Genomic DNA, 13,118 nt, shown 5'->3' with positions numbered 1-13,118 from the left:
AGTTGGGAAAAGGCTTGACCAATAATTGAAGATTTTCTTAGCCTAGTGTTCGAAAGGGCAAAAAGTACCCTTCCTAGTATTTGTAGGTTTTCATAGACTATTCTGTAACTAGATACCTACCTATAGTAAGACAGGTGAACTGAAATATTATACGTATGTATAGAAGCCTGTCAACCATGATGGTCTTTATATTGGTCAGTTGATAGCTTTTACCATGTGAAAGCGTATTTAAAATAGCATCCAGTTTTTTTGCTTCAGCCTCGACTTAAACTACACTGAAAAAACCTTAATTGTTAACTTTATTTTAAAAATTATCTATGTAGGTACAATTTATTTTTTAAAGTTTTTGATGTAAGCTATGATAGAGTTGACCTAGTTTCTCGGCAATCCCAATTTTTTGATGAAAAATCCAAAAAGCAATCCTCAAAAAGAAGAGCTAGTTTTAGTCTCTCAAATGTAGTCTTGATTTAGAAAATGAATTCACAAGTCAGAGCTTTAACTAAACATTGCACAAAAAACTAAAAACCTTTAAAAAACCAGTCATTACTCACCTTCCAATTCGAAAAACAACTGTTAAAATTCCAATAATGCCAGGCCATCATTAAGTAATAAACGACCACAATAAAATAAACTCTAAATCCCAACAAGAATTCTTATGACTCATTTAAAACAGCTCATTCAAAGTTTTTAACATCAAACAACTAAATAACGACAATAAGTCTTTAAAAAAAAACGCCCGCCATTTTGTGTCGACGCCATTACGAAAATAGCCGCCATATCTCATCAACGTTCTTTTTTCAAAAAAACAAAATCGTTCGGTTCCTTTTCTAAAAGAATTAGACATTTTTCTTCACAAATCGTTCGAATACGTAACAAATTAAAAAGATTAGTAAGAATTTTTATCGTTTCCGAAAGCTGTTAGCGTTTGTGAGATTTCCGGAGGGTGGCAACACTGGTTATTCGTTGAGTAAATAAAATTGGACGTAAGTATCAATTGTTATTGGAATAAAGAGATTTATCTTGACACCTTTTCCGCTTATTGAGTCGTGATATGGTAGGTAAGTTTCGCTGACGATTTAGAGGATTGGTTGTCATGGCAACCATGGCTTCCCTTTAAACATAAGTTTAACAATATGTCCCATCGTCTTTATGAAGAAGCTTGTGGCTAAGTAACAGTCTCATGGGTCACTTGGTCATAAGGTTAAGCAACGCACGGTCTGCCCGTGAATTGAAGACCATCTTCTCATGACGAGTTCCTCCGTGTTTTGGAAGGAACATTAAATCAGTCAATATAAATTAAGGAATCAGACATTACTTTGCGGATATCCATGACATAAGTAAATAGAAAAATATGCAAGTAGCATTAATTGCCGCAAGACAATTAATCTAGGCGGGGCGAAACTCGGTATATTTAAGAGATGTGGACTCGTCAACCGCTCGGGCGTGAGCATGCGCGAAATTCTCGAAAACTGTCTCGCGGAAATTAACTCTACAAATTCCAATAATTTTATTCATTTTTAAATTTTATTCAAGGAGTCGTGGTGGCCTAGTGGGTAAAGACCCAACCTCTCGAGTATGAGGGTGTGGGTTCGATTCCAGGTCAGGCGAGTACCGATGTAACTTTTCTAAGTTTGTAAGTACTTTCTAAGTATATCTTGGACACCAATGGCTGATAAAAAAAAGGTGAAGGAAAACATCTTGAGGAAACCTGGACTATAAAGTCTGAAATCACCAACCCGCATTGAGCAAGCGTGGTGATTAATGCTCAATCCTTCTCCGTGTGAGAGGAGGCCGCAGCCCAGCAGTGGGACGATAAAGGCTGTTACAATTTTATTCAGTCGTACGTCTTCAATTAAGCAGACTAGCACTATATTTGCAACTATAATATACAACTTGTACTTATCTAGAGTTGGAGAAATAGCCATATTAGATTAAGTATCGCTTCCCGTCCCCCTTTGGAATGAGGACATGATAAACTACAATTCTTTGAGCCACTGTCACCAACTTTCAGTACTATATCGATTGCTCTATATCCAGGTTTTAACACCATTTTTATGAGTCGCGTAAATTCAGAACTGTAAATCAGTGAAGCAAGTTAGAGCATGTTTTATGGGCGGTGATAAAAACTACCGTCTAATGGTTTGTTCTATATGATAGTTGTTTATACTGAATATCTATTGGTAGGTAGATGTTTAGGATGCATTTATATCTTTTAATAGATGCTTTAAATGGCTTGCCACCACTTTTTTGTAGTAATTCCGTCAAGCAATTGTTTTATTTACTTAGAGTTTTAAAAAACATAACAAATTGAAATACGTTTATTCTCAGGCTACATAGGCCCATAAATATATACAGCTTACAAACTAACATACATTATTATATTATACAAAATTGTTAGTATATAAAAACTTAAATCTATGTTAGTAACACTCCACATCCACATCATGTATGACATCCACTGCTGAACCTAAGACGCCTCGGTCGAAACCTTGGTTGTTTCTTATTTTCTCCATAAAGGCAAATCTGGTTTTCACCAGTTACATTTAAGACCCCATGTAAAAGCCATCCTACTGATTATCTCAAATGGACTCGACTATTTACCGCTACTGTTCTAACAAGGAAAACCCAACAGTAAAATTATTTCTCACTAGCTGTTTGCAGCCACGTCCCAGAGAAACAACTTCCAACCCTAGGTCCTGTGACTTTTTCAGGCTCTAGTTAGACTATCTATAGAGTATATCTGTAGAGTAAATTCCATTTAAGGCGAGGAAGTGGTCAACAATAATTCCATAACCGGCACGCGCATCTAAGGCGCCAAAAGGGGTCGGAGCGTCTGAGCGGGGCGAGGATAACAATACGCGCGCTAGCTTATAACTAAAAGTCGTAAGCGACAAAATGGTTTTGTAATTTTAATATTTAGAAATGATAATTTAATAAAAATTCCTACTACCATTTTAAAGAGTATGTACATACTCAACTACTAAAAAAGTTAAGAGGCTTAAATCGGTCCCGTTTGCCCATAATATGTGAATCTCTTTTTAAAAAGAGGTATGTTTGATATATTTTTCTCTGTTATAAAAGTTACCTAATCATGTTTCTACAACTAACAAAATAAGGCTTATATCATGAACTTTCAGGTAACCAAGTTGTATTTTGATCCGTTTTGTATTTACTGAGAAAAATTGACATCCTTGGCGCCAAAAATTCCAATTCGTCCTCTTAAATGGGCTCGTTTTTTTTTTTTCATGAAACCTATACACAGAGGCAGAGCAACTTTCACATTTAGATGTATAGAATTAGTGATCATTTCTAAGAACTGCTCTAAATTCTAAGATCTGGACCAAAGCCTAGTGTCGGTCAATTAATTTCCATTACATAATAATAATGGCAAGCAAGCAAACACGCCAGTAAGCAGATTACTATTATATCCGTGTTGCTAACATCGCAGTAATTGCGTTACTGGTTACATTCACTATTAACACGGTCATGGTTCAAGTTATAAGCGTGAGCGATTTTGGGTTTAGCCTCATTTTAAAATCGTCACCCGCTTCCTCTGTAGTCTCTGTCTCTGTAGATCGCTACAAAATCAACAAATACTGCAATGGTTTTCATGCATTTACCAAAAGATAAAGCGATTCATGAAAGAGATTCAGATACTGATTTCGCAAAAGTCAATGTTATTCCGCTACTGAATTCGGAGCCCAAGTATACTCATGTAGCCCATACTCCTTTTCGCAGTAAAATAGTTTCAGTGCACCGACTCTTTAATTATGAGAGATGAAACCGAACTCGAAACGTCTCCAAAACGTAGGGCTCTGTAACTACTGGACCAATTTGAAAATTATGTCTCTGTTGGGAAGCTGTACTATCCCCAAGTAATAAAAAATATATATACCTATATACGAGTAGGTATAGATTCCGCCGTTGAACATTGTGCAAAAAGTATGAATAAATGAATTAAAATATAGGCTATGTTTGGTCTTAGTATAGGAAGAAGTTCTTCCGAAACGCAAGTGAACAAGTTAGTTCTTTTTATGTTTTGAGTTTGTTACATATTTTCACCGTTTCCAATAAACTCTAAATCTTATCCCTTGTACCAGAAACCAATCTCTCCATATGTCATATCCAGGTTATAGACCGTTTAGTGCGAGTTCGTTGATGAATAAATGCATTGAATGCATTTCTGATTGCATCGGGAAATTGTCATAACTGTTGTATTTGGCACGTGTTTTAATCGCCTTCACCTGTAGTGTGAGAAATTGTTAGTGTGGGTGCTATTTTTAGTGAATTGTGGTGAAGAAAAAGGTTAATATTTTGATGATGATTATAGTGATATACAGGAATATGGACAAATCTATTTTGTCGCTATTATAAATTATTTATGTACCTAATAAATAAATAATATGTCTACTTTTATTAATATTCTCAGCCACCTTTTAGTTCAGTTTGACGTCACCTTTTAGACCAGCCTTTACAAGATTTCTTTTGCATATTTGTACCCTAAAGACTTCCGTAAGTAGGTACTGTACCGATTTGCAAAATTCTTTCGCTGACCCGAAGCTACTATATCCCCGAGTAACATAAGCTACAATTTATCGGAAATAGCATATAAAATAGTAATAAAATATTTAATCACTAGTTTTAAATTTTGCCTTTTCGTCTCCAATGTCAAATATATAATTTCTTATACATTATTTGATACATAATCGCGTTTGTAGTACTTTAAGAGGGTTATATCTTTAAATCCCGATGTGCTGAAGCAACTTTGTGTTCTAGACTTCCATTAAGTGTCAAATCATCTACGCGAAAGTGGCAATATGTATTATCTTGTGCAAAAAAATAATAATCATAATTTGTAGACCAGTGATTGAGCAACACGACTCTGCAAGGCCGTGACAAAACACTTGACTACGAAGACTCCTGTATTTGCCTCCCCTCCCCCCTCGCAGCCGGTAAGCCTCAAGGCGGTACCTCAGGCACGGACTCGCGATTCCCACTGTTTACTATTTAAAATAGGTTTAACGCTTAATGTATAAAGTGTATAATACTGTTGTCTGTTGTTTTGGTTGTTGAGAAATTGTATTTTGATGTTATTTATAAGCTTTCGCGAGCAGTGGGAACTACTTCGCTCAGCTGGGTAAAACGCAGTCTATAGCCTGCCGGGCTGTGGGATTGTTCGAAAGAGTTACCGCGGCCCTGGTACATAAAAGGCCTACGACGGAACACGACGGTTTTAGTCAGTAAGAGTCTGACACTCCCTCACCGCTGCTAACCCACAGCGGGAAAGGTCATTTGATGATATTTGACGTCGTTAAAAAAAAGTCTATAACCTGCCTCGCTAAATAGGCTATCTAACAGGACCAGTGGTTCTTGATACTTGAGACTACCGCGGTCAAATAAACAAACTCTTCAGATTTATAATGTATGTATTAGGGTTATTGCTATTCAAACGTTAATTATTTTTGTATTAACATAGCTAGAAACATATTGAACTTTAAATACCATCAAATTGGATCGACTGGATATTTGAAAAAACCATTATACGTTTAATTCTTTATATGATGTTTTCCAAAAGCACAAAACCGCACTTCCAATGGTCACCCATCCAAAACCTAACCTTACTAAGTGTTGCTTACTCCTGAAGTGTCTCTACCAGCTTTTATTTTAGTTAGTCTAGTCCTTCACAGACTTAGAGCTACTAAACCGTATGTTATCCTCATGTTAACATGTAAACACAGATTTAATTAATGGATTATGTTTTTGATAATACATATCTGTAGAAGATCTTAAAGGGCCTTATCACACTAACGGTTTGTGAACGGGAGCGGGATTTTGAAAAACGGTAGTAAATTGGAAGGTATTTTTTGAACTGTTTGTGTAAAAGTATTGTACTTTGTATTTTGAACAAATATTTCTTTCGAATATATTTTTTTTTATATTTGATCCTCTTTAATTTGAGACATGAATCATTTCACTTAAGTGCACACAAGAACAATATTATTTTATAAATTAAAGTAAAAGTAGGTGTCATTGATGATTGGTGTCCCAAAAATAAGATAATGTCTGTATTTTCTTCTTCTTCCTGCCCAGTTCCCAAGTCATTTGGTAACGACGCAATATGTATAATAATATATTTTCTTCCATTCCTCTCTATCAGACGTTATACTAACATTTTGTCTGTAGTTTTGAAGTAAGATGACATATTTCTGCCTTTTTTTCTATAAACCTCCTCATTCCTGTTTCTCAAAATCCCGGTCAAGTTAATCCACCATACCTATAGTTACGTAGATACGTGTAATAAGTCCTATTAGGGCGAGCCGTCATTAACTGCCCACTTAGCCACACGCATACTAAGGGGAAATCTATACCCATTGAGTACAACAAATGTTTTTTTTGTTTGTGGGGAATCCCGGGAACGATTGACTAGTGTTGTAAAAAAACGGCTAAGTGATAGTTAGACTTACGCATCGATAGTTTTGTATATTTATTAATTCTCTAATGAAATACATTGCAATGAAAATCTTAACTCACCAAAAACTCTACTATTAGTGCAAAAAACTTTAAATTACCCATAAGTTGAAAACAACAAAAGACGCAGAACATATTATTGTATGTATCTTACTGCCACACTCATAATGGATACTTAAATTAGTCCTAACGAGTCCTTAACTAATTATCATTAAATCTGTTAATGAACGATACATCCCAGAGACGAAATTTAAGGGTTCATTAGTTAATGACAGCTTTAAGTATCCGTAGGGCAGACTATCGTCAAATTGTCTTTGAAAATGCTTATCGATAAACGAAAGGTGTAGCCGCACCTTAAAATGTGAAATTATTAAGTAGCAAAAACTGTTATTAAAATACATTAAAACCTTGTGTATCAACAATAGAAATAAGAATTTGTAAATTTCGGGATCGTTTTTACGTAAAAACACCTATTTTCATGTAAATGATATAAAGTACATGGAAACTTTTTTCTGGTATCACTGTCAATATTGTACTGTCAGTGTCAAGGTTACGTTTAAAATTCTTGTTCCGTTAACCGTTAGGAAAGAAAAGTGTGATAAGCTCTGAAATAAATAGCTTTATCTTAACATATTATCATGGTAAGTTTCGTTTCTATGTACATTAGTAGCTGCACATATGTATTTAAAGAATTTAACTTGTGCTTGTTTCATTTTAGGAGTCTTCAGGAACAAGAGCCCCACGCAAACGTGTGGCTAATTTCACGGCGGACGAAAAAGCTTTGTTAGCACAATTAGTTAAAAAGAGACCAATCGTGGAATCTTAAATAACAAATGGCAAGTCAGTCGCCAAGAAACAAGCAGCATGGGATAGTATTACACAGGAGTTCAATCAGGAATCAATCACCAACTTCCAGACTACGGGCTGCTTTGTGAAAGTTTAAGAAAACTCAAAAAGCGATTTCGGCCCGACCTCCGACCGGCCGAGACCTCGACCACAGCAGCCGCGCTTGCGACCGCTAGATCAACGAGGAAGTCAAATAAACTTTGTACTACATAATTGGCCTCTTGTTCAACAATTAAAAAAGTATTCCTCTTATTTTATGGATTTTTATTTATTAAAAATTATATTATGAGAAAAATCTATCAACTATAGATTGTCGCACCAAAAATCCATTGCTGTTGGTTGTGCTTTCACGCCTTTCACTCGGGACAACATCATCATTCTCAATATGAGGAGATTCCCAGTTCTATGGAACCAAATCATCAACCTGTAAAGAAATATTATGCAATGTCGCACAAGCACATATAACAGCCACAACTGTATCCATCTTAATGCCCATGCCAAGTTGGAGACAAGGAAACCTTCTTTTCCAAATGCCAAAGCATCTTTCCACAGTATTCCACATTATATTTTATTTGGCTTCTGTTGTAGTTTTCTTGTGCAGTTGAATTTGGTGATAAAAACGGTGTCAGTAGCACATTGTTAACTGCATACCCGCTGTCCCCTAAAGTTATCCCTTTTAACACACCAGTATTCAGTCTTTGTTTACTTGCACTGCTGTTATAAATAAAACTATCATGGGTACTGCCAGGCCACCGGGCTACTAGATCATAACATTCCAAGTTAGTCCCAGTGACTGCTTGAACATTGATAGAAAAATACCCTTTTATATTCCTATAGACTTCTAATGTCTCCTCCTGGGCTTCTTATTTGGCCCCACTACTCTAAACCTTCTGGTATAGTCTACAAAATCAATAAAGTCAAGCAAATCACTCATCTTTACTTTATTGTTAAAACATTCCTATTCCTGAGACTTTTTAAAATATTTTATTTACTTTTATAACCTTAAACATAAATGTCAAAATCAATCATTAGAAAGTTAAGTAAAGGTTTTGCTTTACTTAACTTTAATTGTCATTAAGGGATGCTAACGGATCATTAATTGTCTCTGAGAGTGAGCTTTTTTAAATCTATACTAAGGAGCCACTTAAGTAACCATTAACTGACTCTGAGTGTGGCAGTAGTGTACCCTTGTACGAGGAATCACTTTGCTACTCGCCCTCACCTTTTTGATCACCCTATAAAATTGAGTTGTTTGTTTGAACACACTAATCTGCGGATAAAAAGAAAATACCTTCATAATTATGTAGTATTTACTAGCCCAATTTAAGTAGCATATAATAGCATTATTAACATCACGCTAAGACTGTTGGAATTCGGAATAAGGTGAAACCGCAGGGCATAACTACCCTAACCAAGTCACTTTTTTATGTTTGTTACACCTTCACCCTAAGATTTTTGAACCGGTTCATAACTTCTTAACGCACATGGAGCTCCTATGTTATTCTGATTGTATAGGAAGCTATATTAGTATCAGGCTTCATCAAAATCCATCCAGTACTTTTTGCGTGAAAGTCGAAACAACCCCCATATATATGGCACGTTTATAATATCAGTAGTATTATTTACCCAAACGCAGAACATAGTTCCCTCGGGACGCACACGAATTTTACTAGCAAATATAATCTTTGATATTGTCTAAAATAATCTCATGCCTGTCATGACGTCATCGTTTGTAGTTTCAAAAATCTGTGTACCCTACTATTACCCCTTCTGTCTCACTAGTCTTTACCCTCCCGACTTCAAAGAACAAAGGCTTGTCAGTTACCCGACTGAGAAAAGTGAAACGGCTTAGATCTCACGTGTGTAGTTGACGTGTTGATCTAATGAAGTGACGTTTATTTGGGAGGTTAGATTTTAGTTAATTTTGAACTATTTTAACTTTACTTATGTGTGTACCTACACGTGTAAGTGATTTTTTAAGATCACATATACTTAGTTATCGGCACGAATCTTGAGCTCTGACCTACAGCTACGCAGAAGGAATTTATTGGGTCCCTTTTGTGGTATGAAGAGAGGCGCGGGGGCGAGCTAAAGCGGTGATTGGCCCGCAGTGCATCGCGTCATAGCCGTCACTCGGGATTGGTACTTTGCTAATAAATCACTTCTGCGCAGATATAGGTCAGAGCTCAAGATTCGTGCCGATAACTATACCTAGCTTTCAGCGGTTTCACCCGCGTGCTGTGGGAACAATTCCGCGCACCCGGATCAAAGGTAGTCTATAGCCATATCCTTACACGGGGGCTACCTACCTATAACTGAAAATCCGTACAGTAATTTCTGAATATTGATCTTTTTTTGGTTTCTTAAGCACGTGTAAAGAAAGAAACAGAGTGAGAGACTATATCGCTGGAGATATAATTTGTAAGATGACTAGATAGGAATATACAGGTATGGAAGAAGACCACAAATAAAATTGGGATGTTAAATACAAACATAAAAGTAAGCTAGTGAATCCGGTAGTCTATGATCTTAAATGAGATACCTATAGCCTTTTTCTGATCTTGTGGAAATTAACTGAACACAGCACACATATTTACATGTACCTACATAAAATATGCCGAAATTCATGAATAATCTAATGTGACGGTATCAAATTATCGCTATACAAACTTGAGTCATGGTTCCTATCTATATTTACCTTTGTATAAGTACACTACACTGTTTCTGAGCCCTTATCTATAAACGTTCTTATTCCATTTTCTTCGAACTCTTACGCCACCTGGTAACAAAGTTGCTGATTATCGGCCTCTCATATAAGAAGATCAGCCAACTGCGCAGGACATATTATAGTGCACAAGCATTTGCGCAGACACAGGTGCACTCTCTGTTTCTTCACTGTCATAGCGCGATGGGACGACAATCCGACACCACCGGAGAGAGGTCAGGCGCAGGACCGACATTTATGTGTTCACCGATGCACGGGTGTATCAATCACCAACTTCCAAACTCCGGGCTTCTTTGTGAATGTTGATTTATGCCCGACCCTGGAATCAAACCCGAGATCTTGTGCACAGCAGTCGCATTTTGCCACAACTAGACCAACCAGACAGTACAAGGAAATATAACTTCACAGAAGTAGATAAAAATAGAAAATATCAGCACAAACAATAAAATATTACTCAGAAACATACCATACAAAGTAAGAATCTATGAAACATTGTTTACACCATAAACGACTTAACTGAGTACCGGGTTCGATTCCCGAGCACTCAAGCAATGTAAACACCGCCCTGTTTACTTTTCTTATTATAAACAGTCTTATTTAAACATATCCGTTTTTGGTATACAACAAGATTTAGTTCTAAGGATTTTAAAAGTAGTTTTCGGTTGAACTAAAAGGGTTAAAAGATTAAAGAGACCGCCTATTTGTATTTATTATAACTGATTGCTTGCGTTAACTGATAAACTACTTAACAGATTCTGATGAAATTTGACACGGTTTTCATTCTAACTTAACCATTAGCTGACAAGAACTCTGTAGGGATGGTCAATAAATACTCGGTCAACTGTCAGGCAATAGTTTGACCAGTATAAAACATCTCGTGACCAAAAGGCTGGCCTATACTTCGGCCAAAGAATATGCATTGCCATTCAGCGTGGCAATGCAGCCAGCCTTTTGGGCACGATCCCCGTGCGATAGCGATGCGGATGAGTTTTTTTTTAAATTGGTTGAAATTCCTTTTTTTAATTTGTAAATATTCTTTTGTAAAACCAATTAAATTGAGGTCTATCCTCAATTATAATTTATTGATCTAATCAAAATAATGCAGTTAAATAATAACTGTAAAGTTCCCAAGATGCCAGTTCATCATTTAACCACAGCGCCAAGACTTCGTTCATGATACTCCTTCATTTAGTATTCTAAGCGCAAATTTGATGAAAAAAATACAATCCGACCTTACTCCTGCTTTGGTAAAACTGTCCAAGTTTTAAGATGTAGCGAGGATAAAGAGTCGCTGTAATTTTACCCATGTGCTGGAAGAAGTAATTCCAGATTTCCAACTAACTAATCTACTGCTATTTTAAAAAGGTAACATTTTTTTTGTTTGTACCCCAAGTACTCCGAAACTTCTAAAGCAACACTGTTGTGAATCTGCACTATCTATGTATTTTATTTTTATTTATTTATTTAAAAACCTACACACTGTCATTACAGTTTTTTTTTCTAATACGATAGAGTGGTATCCACAGTTATTACATAATGAAACGCTGGCGGAAGCTAGCCACATAAGGTGCTTACAGAAAGGGCTAGTGTAAAAATGTTTAGTTGTCCAAGAAACCTAATAAGATGTCCAAGAAACCGTCATCTTAACAAAAGCTTTCCAATCAGTATTTTCGCAGATTTGTTGTACAATGAGCAACTGCCAATCTGACCTCCTCAACCCAGTTACACGGGCAACCCAGCACTCCTTAGTAAACTGGTGTCAGACTTACTGGCTTCTGACTACCAGTAACGACTACCAAGGATGTTAAATGTCAATTTTCACAGATTTCAAATAACATTTCTCAAAGAAAAGAGCAGTCTTCAAAACTAAATGAAAGACAAGCAGTAATTTTTAAACAAAAACGAAAATGTACATCCTTCAACGGTCCCGTCATAAGAAACTCGCTATTTTCTTAGTATTTGTACCAGTTTCCCTCGGTACTCCTAGTTGATGGAGTATGCTTTCCATTTCATATTCATCTGGTGGCCTCGTCCTTCTAAAATCAACATCAGTGTCTTGTCATATCTTACGTTTATTTAAAACTGCCTTTTTTAGTGTTTAATTACGTTTCTTTTCTGTTACTGAGTAATTTTTTCAGGTCGAATAAAGCTTATATTCAAGAAATAGCGTACTGCTTTTCTTTAAATATTAACTGATTTCACATGAAATGAAATCGTTTATTTTGTAAGTTGGACATTATATCACTTTTACACGTCATTTTAAGAACGCTGAGGTCGGTATTTCCTAACTGACTGATCCCTGAGAAGAAATGTCGAAACAAACTCAGGGGTTCATATTCTCTTTTATGTAAATGTTCGAGAATATCACACTAATGTTAAGAAGGCGAAAGTTTATGAGTCTCCTTGTGTGTTTGCTTGTTACTTCTTCACGCACTTCATCAAAATGAGGTATTGGCCAGGTGCGGAAAGTAGTTCCCTCAGGACGCGGGTGAAACTGTGGGCAGAAGCTTGACTATAAAAAAGGTTTTCATCAATTTTCAATGAATTCAGCTATCGATCAGTCAAAGCTTAAAGGCAATTTCGACTTCTATCCGATAGTCGGATAAAACAAACTCCAACCCCGAACAACACATCCCAAATTAAAATATCCGCTTTGGACCAGAAGCATCCACCTCGAACCGGTTCAAACTAGTTTCAGGAGAGCGCCATATTCGAAAAATTACCATTTCGCAGGCATCATGCAAGTTTAAAATCAATTATAGTGAGCCAACGGTTCTCAACTTTGGGGATAGCATTACACTTTATAATCCATTGGGGGTCGGCAGATCGATAGCGTGACCTTTGTGACCCCAGCTTGGAGCACCAGCAGCTTAAGCGATAACTGAACTTTCTGATAGCGTTTACATCTATAGGAGATGGTCTATCTCACGATAGCGAGTGAGCTGCACTAGTGTGTGTAAATTTATATGCACATTGTCGTTGTATGCGTATGCTCGGGAGCGCTCGTGATTGGTCGAGTCGTCGATGCATGTAAAGACATTGTGTAAGTACATTCACACACACGAGTGTGGTTATATGC

The 13,118-nt window shown here is 36.5% G+C and overlaps 1 protein-coding gene across 1 annotated transcript in view; it reads left to right on the top strand.

Moving 5' to 3' along the window:
• Positions 1 to 13,118, top strand: part of LOC110382384 (uncharacterized) — a 189,711-nt gene that overhangs the window by 67,357 nt on the left and 109,236 nt on the right. The window lies entirely within an intron of this gene.

Source organism: Helicoverpa armigera, chromosome 29 (genome assembly GCF_030705265.1).
Source record: "Helicoverpa armigera isolate CAAS_96S chromosome 29, ASM3070526v1, whole genome shotgun sequence".
NCBI classification, from domain to species: Eukaryota; Metazoa; Arthropoda; class Insecta; order Lepidoptera; family Noctuidae; genus Helicoverpa; species Helicoverpa armigera.
The sequence above is the reverse complement of the archived record's forward strand: the minus strand, read 5'-3'. Positions and strand labels throughout refer to the sequence as shown.